Genomic DNA, 15,623 nt, shown 5'->3' with positions numbered 1-15,623 from the left:
CAATAAAAGGTTTGACGTTCGACATGTGGTGGTTCCCTTTGGTTTTTCTGGTTCTCAAAGTTTCGACGTGTACTACATTGGGGTGAGGAATGCTGCGAATCCGATATGGACCTGTGTATAGAAGTTCAAATTTACTGCACCTACTCTTTCCTTTGTTGGATAAATAGTGTGTACGTACTAATATCTTCTGTCCAATGTGAAAGTCACGGCGTGTATAAACCTGTTTTTGCTGTCTTCTCCGGCGCTCTGCGGCACGTTTGATGTTGTTCAGCGCAATGTCAATTATTTCATGGTGTCGTACTCGACGAGATGTAGGAAATGTTACTAATTCTTTAATTTTGTTAGGTGGTTCAACATGTTTCAGTATAACAGACGGAGATAGCATAGTAGATTCATTCGGTATGGAATTAATTACATCTTGGAATGAGAGTATGTGTGTGTCCCAATCAATATGTTTTTTATGGCAGTAAATTCTACACAGTTTACTAATTTCTTCCATTAATCGTTCACAAGGGTTCGAAGAAGCATGGTACCTGGATATATATATCGGAGAAATGTTTCTAGCTCGTAACATACGTTTCCATATAGCAGATCGAAACTGTGGTCCATTGTCGGAAATTACTTTCAACACATGCCCTACATGAAATAAAAAATGTCTTACAAATGCTTTCGAAACAGTTCTAGCAGTAGCTTTGCGTAACGGAATGAAGGTAACAAATTTTGAAGTGAGTTCAACAGTGACAAAGATGTAACATAAACCTCTATTAGTTCTGGGAATCGGACCAAAAATGTCTACAGCGGCCATGTGTCTTAATTTAACAGGTACAATGGGATGTACTGGAGGAATATGTGGAGTCGTATCTGATTTAGCTTTCTGGCAGATTTTACATGACGCTAAAACTCGTCGAATACGTTTCTCCATGTTCGTAAAATAACAGTTCTGTCTCAGTATAAGAAAACATTTTCTGGCTCCGTAATGTGCGTAACTTAAATGAGTATACCAGATTAATTTGTTAACAAGTTCGTCAGGAATGCATAATAACCAATTGTTGCTGTCAGGATGAGAGCAGCGAAACAGAATGTCATTGCGTACAGTGTAATGGTTTCTAATGGTAACATTATTTCTATCTTGCCAAAGGTGTTTAATTTCTTTCCACACGTTGTCTTTACTCTGCTCTTGTGCTATGTCTTGTAATGACGACGAAATAAAATTTTCAAATGCAACTTGTTGAATGTACATGACGCTGAAATTAGCTTTGCAAAAGTTGGTTGCGATGTCTTGCTGATTGTTGCTGAGAGAACGGGATAGTGCATCTGCTACAATATTTTGTGTGCCGGGAATGTGAACAATTGTAAAATTAAATTCCTGTAGATAAAGTTTCCATCTGCTTAATCTGTCGTGTGTAAATTTAGCCGAAAGTAAAAATTGTATCGCTCTGTGGTCTGTGTAAACGGTCGTATGTCTTCCATAAAGAAAATGCCGAAATCTCGTAAAAGCCCATACAACACATAATGTTTCAAGTTCAGTAACAGAATAATTTCGTTCAGCAGATGACAGAATGCGACTTGCAAACGCGATGTTTTTAATTATTGTGCAACCATCTTCTTCAATTTCCTGAAAAATATGTACGCCTAAAGCGGTGTTGGAACTGTCGGTGGCAATGGAAAAATTTCTGGTAAGATCTGGGTGCGATAAAAGTGGTGCATTCAACAAGGCATGTTTCAGGTTCATAAATTCAGAATGTGCTTGCTTATCCCAAGACCAAATAGTGTTTTTACCTGTCAATTGACATAATCTAGGGGTGTCTAAAGCAGAGTAATGAATAAATTTACGAAAAAGTTAATTAAACCCAAAAAACTGCGTAGTTGTTTCTTCGTCGTAGGAACAGTAATGTCACGTAAAGCTTGAAGTTTTTCCGGGTCCGGCGTAATGCCTTCTGCTGAAATTACATGTCCAAGAAATTTTATAGAAGTTTTACCAAAGTGCGATTTACTGAGATTAACTGTGAGTACTTGTGCACGAAAAGTTTGCAACAGTTGTTCAAGAATCAGATTGTGTTCAGACCAGTTAGCTTCTGCAATAAGAATGTCGTCTACGTACGTTGTGATTCTATCTTTAAGTTCTGTCGGAAGTATTGTATTCAAACCGCGAATAAAAGCTGCTGAGGAAATTGTTAAGCCGAACGGTAATTTACAAAATTGATAACAGTCACCAAAACAGAGAAATGCTGTGTACTTTCTGCAGTTCGGATGGAGCTGAATTTGCCAAAATCCCGATTTCAAATCTAATGTGGAATAAATAGCAGTACCATGAAATTTCTGTAGAAGTTCTTCTAGTGTCTGTGGGCGATCTGTTTCATTAATAATAATGTCATTGATGTGCCGCGAATCAAGTACGAGGCGAAGTGAACCATCTTTTTTCTTAACAATATGGAGCGGGTTTATGTACGGACTAACTGCTGGTTCAATAATTCCTTGGTCAAGCATAGCTTGCAATTCTTTCTTAACTTGTTCTCTGTGAATATATGGAATGGGATAATGCTTGGCTTTAAATGTGTCGTGCTGTTTAACTTGAAATTCATACATAAAACCGGACATAACGTTGTCAAAAACTGGAGCTTGCTGTAAAAGAATATTGCGTAGTTGAGTACGTTCGTCGTCTGTATTTGCACTGCTCTGTTTAACTTGATCAGAAATCGTCTGTATAACGTCATAGTCGGTTTCGTCTGGAGTATTATGGTTGTGTACATACGTATCTGTGAACAATATGGAATTACAGTCTATGTTACGTGATGCGGAAATCACCTCTGTACAATTAATTGTTTGTTCTTCTGCAGATAATGAGAGCTGAAATTCTAGTGCTAGTTGTACATTTTCATCCTTTAACATTAAATAAGAATTTTGAAAATCAATAATTGCGTCGTGTTGTACGAGAAAATTCGTACCTAAAATAACGTCTGTTGTCAATAAGGGAACAATCCAAAAATTTGAGTGAAATGTATGACCTGCAATACAAAATGATAAATGTGTCTGTAATTTAACATCTACTCCTTTATTAGATACTGCTCCTTTTACTTTCGTTTTGCCTAATGGTAACGTAGGATAGGTATTCTCTTTGTTACACTCGTTGAAAGTTTCTTCATTTAGAACTGACATAGGTGATCCAGAATAGATTACTGCTGAAAATTTCGATGATCCAATTTTAACTTCGATTACAGGGTGTGAAATAGTTTTTTGAACAACTGGTCTTTCCTGCAAAAAGAGTGTCTCGGATGTCGTCAAAAGTAATAACATTTTCGTGAACAACATTCTGTGTATCTGAAGTATTGCTGACGTTGCTAGAAGATGCAACCTGTACTGTATCTAGTCAAATCCGATCTGACGTGTTATTATTTTCAGGAGGATGCTGTGGCATTTCCACTATTTGTACTGTTCTATTATTTCTTCCAGACGTATTACGTTCAGGATGATACCTACTGTCTGGTTCATTCATGATTATATGTTGTTGCTGATGTTCTTGCTGCTGATAAGATCGACTGTACGCTGAGAATTGTGCTCATTATTTTTACGTCTGTCATGATAGTCATTTCTATACGGTGCATTCCGATAGGAATTGAAATAGTGTGTCTTCTGTACGTACTGATTTCCTTGTTGCTGTGCATTACTATTTGTTGGGGCCGACGCTATACGCGTACGCGGCGAAACATTAAAGCTCGGTTGACCTTGTACATTACATTGTTGGTTGGGTATGCTAACCGGTTGGTTTTGTTGCTGTTGTTGTGAAAAACGTCTATTGTTACCAAAATGTGTTTCCTCTTGCTGATAATTTTGTCGATACTGATAATTAAAATTTTGTCTGTTATTAAATTTCTGGTAGTTTTCGTTCCTGAAGCGTCTATTAGCTTTGCTATTAAAATTACGTGGCTGATCGTAAGTGCAGTACGTTTGTTGACCTTGGTTATTATACGAAAAATTTTTGTTTATAAAGGAATAATCCGATTGCTGCACTTCAAAAAGCTGATGTTCTTGTTGCTGATAAGATCGAATGAATGCCGAAATATTTTCTTTCTGCTGACCCGTTAAAAGTGGCACTCTTAATGATCGTGGTAATTTAGAAATGCATAATGGAATAAGCGCAGATTCACTGTATGGTTCACTTAAGTACTGGTTTTGTTGGACCATGTGTTCAAAAAATTGTGTGACACTGGGAAAATTTGAGTTCTCATAATTCGGTTTGATCTTTAATTCCGCGCTGTGTCGTCTTCGACCAGTACGCTGACAGAAAAGCATTCTGAAATTCTTCTACCGAGTAGCATTGTCTCGCGATCGGTCTCATACGAGTTGTCGGTTCGCCTTCCAAAAAACTGCAAATAAATTCAAGTTTATGTGTTACGGGCCAAGTCGGTGGAAAAGCAAAGCTAAATTGTTGTATCCAATCCAAGGAGTGAATCTGTGTTCTGTCATTTTTAAATACTTTAAATTTTCTCACTGATAGAAAATGCTTGTAATCAAAATTATCGTCTCTGTATGTCTGAACAGGTTCACGATTGTATGAGAATCTATTTGTCTGTGACTGTTCGGAATCTAAGTCACGTATCCTCTGTAAATTACCTAAATTATACTGGCTGTGTGAGTCTGACAAATGTTCGCAAAGTGGCGTCTGCTGTGATGTATTAAACGCTGAAACATTTTTCAACTCTGTTACCTCTTGCTGTAAAGTTGACAATTTTCTACGTAATGTATTATTAGACGAATCTATCTCACTGATCGTCTGCTGTAAATTTTGGAATTCAGGTATTTGATTAAACGAAATCGGTGAAGTATCGTCTGATTTGCTGTCATTATTACTTTCAATAACGTCAATACGACTGGCCAATTCATCATATTTTTCAGTCAGTATTTTTACCTGATCAACGTTTTTAGTGTCAGAAGCATTAATTTGTTTTTGTATTTTACGTGTGGTTTCGTTCAATTTTTTAACGTCAGCTTTGATGACATCGGAATCCTGTGTTAGTTCTAATTGTTCGAGTCTGGCGGTCACTGTCTGAAAGTCTACTGTGTGTGTGTCTGTTTTTGTTTTAAGATCGGAAATTTCATCACGCAATTCGGTGTTCAACTGTTTGATAGTGTTAATTTCGTCTGATACAGTACCAAATTGTTGTCTACGTATGTTTTTGCTTTCGTAAACAATTTACGTTTATCTTCCTGTCTCTGTGCGGTAATTGTTTCCATGACTTGTCGTTTTACTTTATTTTGTTCATGTATAAAATTTACGGAAACGCGTTTCACTGTTTTGTAGGTGGTGATTAAAACGTTCGTCAATTTGACTGTTCTGTTGCTCGAATTTCGCATCTATTTTTGCATCCAATGTGCGCGAGAGTTCTGCTGTCATTAATTTAAACTCGTCGCGTAACTGTGTTGTTTTTTCAGAGCATTGTTTACCGACTGCACTAATTTCGTCTCTAAGTGATTCTGTTGTAGCTGTTTGCATATCCCTTAATTCTTGAGCAATAGATCTAATTTCTTCACTACATTTCCTAGGGCAATCCTCAATTTCCTCACGTAATTGCTCTTTAGTATCATGACACTGCGCAGCAACGGCTGTAATCTGTTCACTAAGCTGTTTGTGATTGTATTCTTGTTCTTTTTTCGATTGTTTAAGACTTTCATTAACTTGTTTGACATTTTCAATAGTTTCATTAAGATGTTTGTAATTGTTCTCTTGTCTTTCATTCTGTTGTTTGAAATTTTCACTATGTTGTAGCAATATTGCCATAATTTGATCCAACCTAAAATTAACAACACTATTCTCTGTGTTGTGTGATGGTGTATCTGCAATTGTCACGTTTTGTGTATCCATTTGGACATTCTGTGATTCTTGAAAATGTTTGCTAATCGGATGTGCACTGTTAGTCACTACCTCGCAATTAAATAAATCTGTCGTACTCTGATTACACTGCTCATTTTCATTAGAAAAATTTATCTGTTTGTCACGTAAATCTTGCAAACCAGGTGTGTCAAGCTGGGCAGCGCTCATTGCAACAGAACGCCCCGCATCATCAATTGTCGTTAAATTAACAGAGGACACAATTGAATTCGTCTGTTCATCACTAGGATCAAAATCAATATTAGTGGTCGGTACACACTGATTGTCTACAAATGGAGGATTGTCATCATTACACTGAGTGTCGCAAGTACTATCGGTCATATTATTTGACTTGGCTATTTCACTCATTATACATCGCGATGTACTGTTAACAGTTTTTCACGGCATTTTTCACTAATCAAATTATTCACAAATGAAACAAACACTATAATAACAAAGAGCAACAAATTGCCGAAGATCTGTGGAAGAAAGAGTGACAAATTAGTAAATGCGTTGCGCCAAATGCTAACTACGTTTAAGTAAATAAGAGCAGATATATGACTACTTATCAGAAGATTCACAAAGAAATACGATCCTGGTCCGGATGTCGCCAAGTGTAACCTCCCCACACGAAAATTAATTAAATGATAATTGAAACTGAGCCAAGTGTAACCTCCCAACAGAATAATGTTTAATAAAAAATGTGAAATGGGACCATGCGTGAACTCCCCACAAAATTGATAAATGGACATTGACCATAAACCAACAACAATATTATTAATTAAATAATGAACCATGAACCAAATGTAACCTCCTAACAGAAATAATAATATCTGGTAAATTTTATAAGGGCAGCAGCGCTGACCTTCGTCCCTGTATTCTGAATAAAAAAGCAAAAAATTCTTACCTCAATAAAACTGCAATTATATATCTGCTCTTATTTATCGACACAGCTTCGTGCAATGCTGGCGTATATTTTTTTTGATTCTTGGAAGGAATGCATAGGAAAAATTCTTTAAATTGAAATGAATACTTTTCTTTAAAAGTGTTACTTTATAAAAAAATTATTATTGGGGGATTTTTTGAACAAATTAAATTACAATTAACATACATTATTAAATATGCGTAAGGCTGCTTCTTTACCTTCTACAACAATACTCATCCTCCAGAGTCCTCACCAGAGTCGCGACCAGAGCACACAGCCGACGCATGCCGACTCCCTACTACTGTATCCGACTGACTACTACTGCAGACAGACTCCGACTACCGTCGACTCGCGCAGACTAGCGCAGACTCGCGACAAGCAACAACTAACGATAAACTACTCTCTGGTCAGAGATTCTGTCATGCCTCGCCCATCTCCAGCGAAGCATACACCTTACACCCTAAACTTCTGCACTGAAGTATCACACATATGGACTTATTATTGTAGACACTGCACATCTGAGAAATCAAATCCTCAAACGCACAACTCTCTATCGAATCTTCTGACTTGAGAAATGGTAAAAGCTTGTCATATTTTTGGTAACTTAACTACGACAAACAAGAGAAAACTCTCTGTTGTTGCTGACTAGAATCCTGATATTATTTCTGTTTCAGAAATATAATTTCTCACAGAGATCAATGAGACAACGCATATCATCAGTTACAGAATAGTGTAGATAGGAATTAGATTCAAAATCTGTTATTTATGAGACACATTGGCCTCCTCGTGAATACATAACAGAGTGTTGCTCCTAAGTAGAAGTAAGAGACACTCGGTGCCCTGGCTCCCTCTCCACACCTCTCTGGCGCTGAAATGTGGTCTCCAGGGGAGCAGAACATGGTTTTGCGCACGTGTCGAGGTGAGTGCGTGAGAGCTAACCACCAGTTTCAAACATGACTATAGATATTGGTGGAGAGTTCCATATATATTACTAAATAATCATTTCTCACAGAGGCAGGAGACTGGATGATTTTAAATTTAAAATCTTTATGCACTGTAAATGTATCTCAGATGCGAATATTTCTACGGGGGTTCACTGCTCTGTTGCGCCACAGGACGAACCACAACTGTTTATAGGAGACCAGCAGAAGGGCTTCAGTAGGATAACAAGTTAAAAGCAGTCAACACATAGTGGAACTAATCAGAAAGCTCATTTTCCCATGTTTTGCTCTTAAAAGATATTGTCTTGACCTAAAGACAAATGTTTTACCTCATGTGGTATATTTTCACTCCCTGTGGTCTTACATAATTAGTGAAGGAGTTTTGTATGTATCACAAATAGAGATTGTTCAGCAAAACAGATTAGTCTGGAAATTTTATAAAATACGTAACTGCACATCTTGCAAATATCTCATTAAGAATATTGCTGTAAACCTACTCCATAATGTTTTTGTTACTAACAATAAAATTAGTTTTCACTGAACTGTAGTTTGTATAATCGCAAGACCAGCTGAACTGTAATTTCTATATTAAAATCTAAGAAAGAAAATTAATTTTCATGTACACATCGTCTCTTTGCTTACAGTTCAGAGCGAAGTTTTGTTCTTTCGTATCTAACACCAAAATTCCCAGCCAACTGAAAGAAAATACCTCTGCAGCCACTCCTTCTACAGATTATCTGATTAACTAGATTTAAGAATAGGAAAATCCTATTAGGTACATGGCAAATAACTCTGTTCACTGTAAAGCTAAATGACAAGTAGTAGTGTATCATAAACTATCATCTAGGTGACTGTCTTATTTGAACAATACAGATGTAGTTCGACCAAGTATGCTACTAAGAGAGGATAAAAGACCGTTATTTGTTCTGGGAGAGCAGTAGCTATCTTCAAATTAGTGACTTTGCTTGTAATTTATTATGAGCACATTTAGCTGGCTTTAATGAAGGGTGCAACAAAAAGGGTATAGATAAACTTTCAGCAAATACTTCTCACACATGAAGGAAGAAAATATGTTATAGGGACATGGATCCAGAAACGCTTTATTTCCATGTTACAGCTCAGTTTCTATAACTCTTCAACACATTAATCAATGGAAACACACAGTACAGTGTGAAACACTTTCCTAAATGAAATATTCAAAATACCTACCATTCGCATGGATACATGCATCAACCTGCCATCAATGTGAATCCCTGGTGTGCTGACATCTTTGGAGAACTACATGTTGATTCACAGCCTTTCACAAAAAAGGCATGAAGGCTCTGGACATCTTGTACTGGGGTTCCACTTAGAGGAGGTTCCAGATGCCCCCACAAATAAAAGTCTAATGGGTTAGGTCTGGAGAGAGCGAAGGCAAAGCAATCAGTCCTCCTATGCCTATTCATCTGCCACAAAACCTGTTATTCAGAAGCCTATGAACATTAACACTGAAATGAGGGGGAGATCCATTATCCAATAAGTATAAATTTTTTGAAGAGACAAGTTCCAGTAGGTAAAGTATTGTACGTTTCTCCATTGCACCTGGGTGGAGGAATATGAGGTCCTAACAAAGAGGCACCTACTATACCAACTGGGACTTTGGTAGAAGATCTTTGTTGATGATGTGATCGCAAAATTTTATGAGGATTCTCGACATTCCCTAATAAGGAATAGGAGTGGTCCCAAAACTGAATGTTCTGGAACCCACTTCGTGATTTCTCCCTTGTCACTAAGATTTTTTCTCCTTCCAAAATTGTTTGAATTATGCATTTGCATTCTGTTTGTTAAAAATGATTCATACCAATTGTGTTTTCCATTATTAATTTGTTTGTGAAGAGAAGTAGAAAATGAGCTCTAACTTGAAAATAAAGTGTTTCTCTTTCCATGTCCACATAACACATTTTATACCTTTATGTGTGAGGAAAGCTTTCTGGAAGTTTCTCCATACCTTTTCATTACACCCCCTTTTATTATGCAGTATACTGATAGTTTTCATGCTATGTTTTGTACTTGGCCACTTACTTCTTTGGATTACATAATGTGACACAGTTAGTTGGAAATTAATATTTATTGATTATATGGGGAGCCCGTCTGTGATTCACAAATATGTCCGAAACTTTGTGGTTTTGTCATAATGAGTTACTCTGCATTATGCAACTGGTTATCTGAGAATGCTACCAGACATAGAAGTGAGGTACTTTTACATCAGTACAGAGCAAACACCTTTGCAAAACCTGTGGCTTACAAAATATTTCAAAGTTTCCTTCTAGTATTAAGTGTTTTATTAACAACAAATTATAATTCGAGTTTGAAACGGTTTCTGTAATTAGTTCTTCAACATTAAGTGTACCATCACTAAGTGACTGATAGCAAGCAAAGTGTTACATATTTGAATGTACTAAGAACCTTTGTCCATCTTTCTTTCATGTAGGCTATATTTTATTTTACTGCACTGCAAACAAAAATGTTAGTAAACTCTCATATTTGCAAGATATGTTAGATTAAACCTTCACTCACAAGGTGTGGTCTCTCAGACTGTATGAATTTTCGACATCACTTTCCAAGGTCAGTTCTAGTGAAATGCTTCTACATTTTGATTTTTTCCACCAGAGGAGATGGAGGAAAAAAGGTCTAATTAACTTATGTCCAGAAATGTATGGTTTCCTGGCTAGAGACAATTTATTCAGTCATACAGTGTTACAGAGACTACAGTATTATAAGCAGTGTACCACGCAGCCACAGTTAGAGTATGTGTTCAAAATAGTTCCCATGTGCCTCAACACATGTGTATACATGCCATAGTATGTTCTGTCCCTCATGTTCACATCGGCCAGGCTGCATCTAAACAGTGACACAGGCAGCATGAATACACTGCTCCAGTGTCCCCACATCTGGAATGGGCTCTACATACACGGTACTTTTGAGATGGCCCCATAACCAGAAATTGTATGGAGCAAGATCTGTTGAACGAGCAGGCCATGCAACTCGACTCTCTCATCTGATCCACTGACCAGGGAAAACACAACTGAGATGCAGCGGATGTTAATGGCAAAGTGGGCTGGAGCACCATCATGCAGCAGCCACATAACCCTCTGTGTCACCAATGGCACTTCTTCCAGCAGGGGAGGCAAAGTCACTCACAAGAAACGACAGTGTCCAGTCTGCTAGGCGACGTGGAAGGAAGACTGGTCCCAAAACACAGTCACCATTTATCCACACATTCCGGCTGCACCGATGCTGATGATTCACTGTAACCATATCATGGTGGTTCTGCATACTATCCTATAGATGACTGTTATGAACGTTGAAGATTTCATTCTGCATAAAGGTGGCTCCGTCTGTGAGTAGGATGGATGGCAAAAATCACGGAATTGTGGTTGCCTGGTGAAGAAACCAGTGACAAAATTGCTCCATATGCGGAAAGTCTGTCACTAGTAAGCCCTGCACTTGGTGTAAGTGATAAGGGTAGTAACAATAGTCATAGAGAATGTTCCACATAGCCATCTGAATTACCCTGTGCTGGCGGCTCCACTGCTTGGTACTGACACGGCAGTTGCCTTCCACAGTGTTAATCACATTTTCCTCCAAGTCTGGTTTCCGAACATCTTGCATACATCCTTCATGATTACCTCCTTCCTGAAACGACTCTGTCTCAGACAAATGGCGAATCACTGTTGCGAACATGGAATGCTGTGGTTGTTGATGGCAGGGATAGGTCTCCTGATATTACCTTGCTGCCCGCTGTCTGTTGCCTTTCGCCTTTCCGTAACTAACATGAAGTCAGCAAGCTTTCAATTCTAATATGGAACCATTGTGTACAACGCTGCATCACATCCACTACAAAGTGAGTCAGCAAGAGAAGTGAATTGGACACAACATTACCAATTACTACAGCAGGAGAGGGTGCCAGGACATGATGTATGAGGAACAATACCACCTTCTAGGAGGAAACAATGCATACTGTAACTGCGGCTACATGCAGCAGTGCATACAAGACTGCAATCTCTGTAACAATGTATGACGGAATAAATGATTTAGCATGGAAACCATTTATTTTCGGCCATAAGTTCATTAGACCATTTTTGTTCCGTATATTCTCATCGATCAATAACTAGAGTTTATACATGGTGGAAAAAATCACACTGTATATGCCCCTAGCTTCCTAAAGTCGCCAAACCAATAAAATTTTATTGTTGATTGTATTATCACCTTCTTGTTGATGCACTTCCTTAACATGTACTGGTTTCTTAGACCATGCCATGTGAACTAGGTACCAGTTTTCTTCAGTATAGTACGAAGTAGGTTCGCAGGAATGTGCCGACTTTAAGGATCCTAAGCTTGATAAAATTGGTGGTTGTTGGATGGAGGAAGGTGCCAATGATACAGATGAAGAAGAAGACGAAAAAGGCGACGATTTACAATAGCCAATGACAAGAGTTTTGCTTTCAAACAAGAGGATCATTCAGAGGAAGATCCCAGAACAATGGTGATTGGCATTTTCCTGTTTCTGCAATGAAACACCTAGAGTGTTACTTAAAATCACATGTGTTCAGACTGTTGTTAAAGAGAAATGTAGATCCAAGCAATGACAGTCGATATTGCAGACTTTCTCCTGTGCAATTTTTATGTGCAAGTTAATCACTGGAATTTAGATTTGTGTGAACATCAATTTGCTACAAAGATGTTATACTTTTTCAGAATGTAAAATACCGTTTTTTCTAACAATACTATTTAAATAATTCCACAAAAGTATGTGATTTTATAAAACAAAAAATAAAATACTGCAGGCTTTATTTAGTGCAGTAAAATCAACAAGGGGAATTTAAACAGCACTTAAATAATTGTCAAAATTTGTCACACAACTAAAATTAAAATTTTCGAATGATTTAGTGGGGTCCTTGAGACTCCATGTTGTAGCATATGTTAACAGAAAGTCACATCAAGATGTAAGAGATAAGAGCGCACCATCTCACTTAATGCAGCAAAAATTGTAATGTATTATATTGCAAAGACGAGAGACTGGAATATTACACCCAAAAGGAAACCAGACACACAGAAACGTCAATTGTAGTCTTACATTCATGGTAAAACATTTACCCATTTAAAGAGACTTGTGACTAATTAACCATAACGTATTGCACATAATATGTGATGTAAGCATAAGCTTCCATGGCCATTCTCACTGCCCATAAAATTCTTCTGGGCTGTCGACTGCACTGTCCATCTAAAAAATTGTTCAACATGTCAGCCACTCTTGCAAGTGGCTGAAACGTTGGAAAATTTTATACACTGGCAATATGATCAACAGGCCAGAAGAATTTTATTGACAACAATATCTGATGTTCTGAATCACAGACAAAATGTGCAAATACTGTCCATGTCTAGAGTCCAGAGTAGAGTTCGGTATTCTACAGCTGTCCACATACATTTGGTAGAGGTTAGGAATCCCTAAAGTTCAATAATAAAAGTGCAGTTTCTCAGTAGTACTTTCTAGTAATTATCTTAATGTGTGGACTATAAAATCCTGCTCCCCCCATGAACCACAGACCTCGCCACTGGTGGGGAGGCTTGTGTGCCTCAGTGATATGTATAGCCATACCATAGGTGCGACCATGATGTATGGGTGTCTGCTGAGAGGCCACTCAAACATGTGGTTCCTGAAGAGGGGCAGCAGCCTTTCCAGTAGTTGCAGGGGCAACAGTTTGGGTGATTGACTGATCTGGCCATGTAACATCAACCAAAATGGCGTTGCTGTACTGGTACTGAAAATGGCTGAAAGCAGGGGAAACTACAGCTGTAATTTCTTCCGAAAGCATGCAGCTCTAGTACATGGTTAAATGATGATGGCATCCTCTTGGGTAAAATATTATGGAGATAAAATAGTCCCCCATTTGGATCTCGGGGCTAGGACAACTCAGGAGGATGTCATTATCAGGAGAAACAGAACTGGCGTTTGGCGCATTGGAGTGTGGAATGTCAGCTCTGTTAATCAGGCATGTGGTTAGAAAATTTAAAAAGGGAAATGGATATGTTAAAATTTGGTATAGTGGGAGTTATTGAAGTTTGGTGGCGGGAAGAACAGGACTTCTAGTCAGGTGAATACAGAGATATAAATACAAAATCAAATAGGGGAATGGAGGAGTAAGTTCAATAAAGAATATAAAAAATAGGAACACAGATCAGGTACTACAAACAGCATAGTGAATGCGTTATTGTAGCCAACAGAGACATCAAGCTCATATCCACAAGTTTATATGCCGGCTAACTCTGCAGATGATGAACAGATTGATGAAATGTATGATGCGGTAAAACAAATTATTCAGATAGTTAAGGGAGACAAAAATTTAATAGTCGATAAGACACTGGAATGCGACTGTAGGAAAAGGAAGAGAAGGAAAAGTAGTAGATGAGTACAGACTGGGGGTAAGGAATGAAAGGGGAAGCTGCCTGACAGAATTTTGTACAGAGCATAACTTTATCATAGGTAATACTTGGTTTAAGAATCATGAAAGAAGGTTGTACACATGGAAGAGGCCTGGAGACACTGGAGGGTTTCAGATAGATATTGTTTTAAATTGTAAGACATTTCCAGGGGCAGATGTGGACTCTGACCCCAATTTATTGGTTCAAAATGGTTCAAATGGCTCTAAGCACTATGCGACTTAACTTCTGAGGTCATCAGTCGCCTAGAACTTAGAACTAATTAAACCTAACTAACCTGAGGACATCATATACATCCATGCCCAAGGCAGGATTCGAACCTGCGTCCGTAGCGGTCGCTCGGTTCCAGACTGTAGCGCCCAGAACCGCATGGCCACTCCGGCCGGCCCAAAGAAACTGCAAAAAAATAGAAATTTAAGGAGATGGGTCCTGGATAAACTGAAAGAACCAAAGGTTGTATAGAGCTTCAGAAGTAGCATTAGGGAACAATTGAAAAGAGAAGGGGAAGGGAATACAGTAGAAGAAGAATGAATAGCTTTGAGAGGTGAAATAGTGAAGGCAGCCGAGGATCACGTAGGTAAAAAGACGAGGGCTGTTATAAATACCTGTGTAACACAAGAAATATTGAATTTAATTGATGAAAGGAGAAAATATAAAACTACAGTAAATGAAGCAGGCAAAAGGAAACACAAACGTCAAAAAACTGAGACTGGCTTGAAGTGCAAAATGGCTAAGTGAGAATGATTAGAGGACAAAAATTTAAAGCTTTTGAAGATAGATACTGCCTACAGGAAAAATAAAGAGACTTTTGAAGGAAAGAGAACCACCTGTATGAATATCAAGAACCCAGATGGAAAACCAGTCCTAAGCAAAGAAGGGAAAGCAGAAAGGTAGAAGGAGTATATAGAGGCTCTATACACTGGTGGCAGTATTATGGAGATGGAAGAGGACATAGATGAAGATGAGATAGGAGATATGATATTGTATGAAGAATCTGACAGAGCACTGAAAGACATGACAAGGCCTCAGGAGTAGAAACATTCAGTTAAAACTACTAATGGTCTTGGAAGAGCCAACCATGACAAAACCCTGCCATCTGGTGAGCTATATGTATGAAAGAGGTGAAATACCCTCAGACTTCAAGACAAATATCTATAATAGTTAAAATTCCTAAGAAAGCATGGGCTGGCAGATTTGAAAATTAGCAGTTTAATAAGTCACAGTTGTAAAATACTAACATGAATTCTTTACAGCAAAATGGAAAAACTGGTAGAAGCCGACCTCAGTGAAGATCAGTTTGGATTCCGTAGAAGTGTTGGAACACGTGAGGCAATACTAACCCTACAACTTCTTATAACAGATAGGTTAAGGAAAGGTAACCCTACCTTTGTAGTCTTAGAGTAAGGTTTTG

Source organism: Schistocerca nitens, chromosome 7, assembly GCF_023898315.1.
Source record: "Schistocerca nitens isolate TAMUIC-IGC-003100 chromosome 7, iqSchNite1.1, whole genome shotgun sequence".
In the NCBI taxonomy this organism is placed as follows: Eukaryota; Metazoa; Arthropoda; class Insecta; order Orthoptera; family Acrididae; genus Schistocerca; species Schistocerca nitens.
This window is presented reverse-complemented; position numbering follows the sequence as displayed.